This window comes from Miniopterus schreibersii (assembly GCF_964146895.1).
Source record: "Miniopterus schreibersii genome assembly, chromosome: 12".
Classification (NCBI taxonomy): Eukaryota; Metazoa; Chordata; class Mammalia; order Chiroptera; family Miniopteridae; genus Miniopterus; species Miniopterus schreibersii.
The window spans coordinates 47,982,578-47,983,946 of NC_138112.1; positions in this window are offsets into that span (position 1 = coordinate 47,982,578).

The window sequence follows — 1,369 nt, forward strand, 5'->3', positions numbered from 1 at the left end:
TGGACTGACAGAACAGATCAGAACTTCCAGAAATATTTCCATGCTCATAAGGATAGTTTTTGACACAGGGGCTAAATGATTCAATGGGGGTGAGGAGGGGGAAGGATGTCTTTTCAACAGTGTGCTGGACAACTGGATAACTATATGGCAAAAAAAATGAATCTTGACCTCTGCCTCAAACTCTGCACAAAAATGAATTTGAGATGGCTCATACATCTAAAAGCAATTTTGCTTTTTTGTAAAAACACAAATTATAATGCTATTAGAAGAAAACATTGGAGAATACCTTTGTTTCCTTGGGAGGAGGCAAAGATTTCTTAGAATGCATAAAACACTAACCATAAAAGAAGAAAAACCTAATAAATTAGATTTCATAAACAACAAAAACTTCTGCCCATCTGAAGGTACTTTAAAAACAAATAGGCAAGTCCTAGACTGGGAAAAAAATTTGCAATACATGAATCTGACAAAGGATTTTTATTTAGAATATATAAAGAACTCCAACAAATCAATGTAAAGAGACAAACAGCCCAGTAAAAGTGGATAGCAGATTTGAACAGGCACTTCAGAAAAAGATATACAAAGGGTCCAAAGCACAGGAAAAGATGTAACCTCTTTTAGGGAAAAGGTTGGTATATTTCAGGTGTAGGTGAAATAGGTATATCATGTGAAACAGAAGGTTGACTTTGCTTTATTAGCTTGTTTTGGAATTAATTATGGTTTAATGAGGTGTTTATGGGTGCCAAGTTGACAAGGGGTAGACTGTGATGGGTTTGAAAGTTTCAGCTTGGCTAGGCTGAACTATGTTTTCCAGAATTCCTTTTCCTCCCATGTATGTTTCCAGTTAGGGTGGGCATCCAAAGACAATTTGCACAAGATCTGGTGGTTGGAAATAAAGCAGCAGCCGTGTTGTTTTTAAGCATGGACGGTTAGGGCAAGGGCACCAGGGTGCTCATGCATGCTTACCGCACTGGTGTGAGGCAGAAGCTAGATCTGCAGCTGCTCCACCTTCCCTTGGGTCCTCCTTCAGTGTCTCCGGCTCTGGACCAGGTGTGTGTTTAGCTCCATGATGAAGGGAGCAAACTTCTCCTGCAGAGCTCTCACGTCATCAAAATGCAGGTACTGAGACAGACTAATGTGAATTCTGGTCGGCTATCATGGGTTTTAGCTCAGGCTCCTGGGTTCTAGTTTGCCCTGTAGACTTCAAGCTCTAGAATCAGACAGACAGACAACAGCCTTACAAAGACAGTTTAACCATATATATGTGTGTGTATATATATACCATCTCCTTACTCTCTCTATTTTACACTATTAATATGTAAACTTTTATAAGTACTACTTCTTTGGCTGAACCCTGCTTAATAGAGCA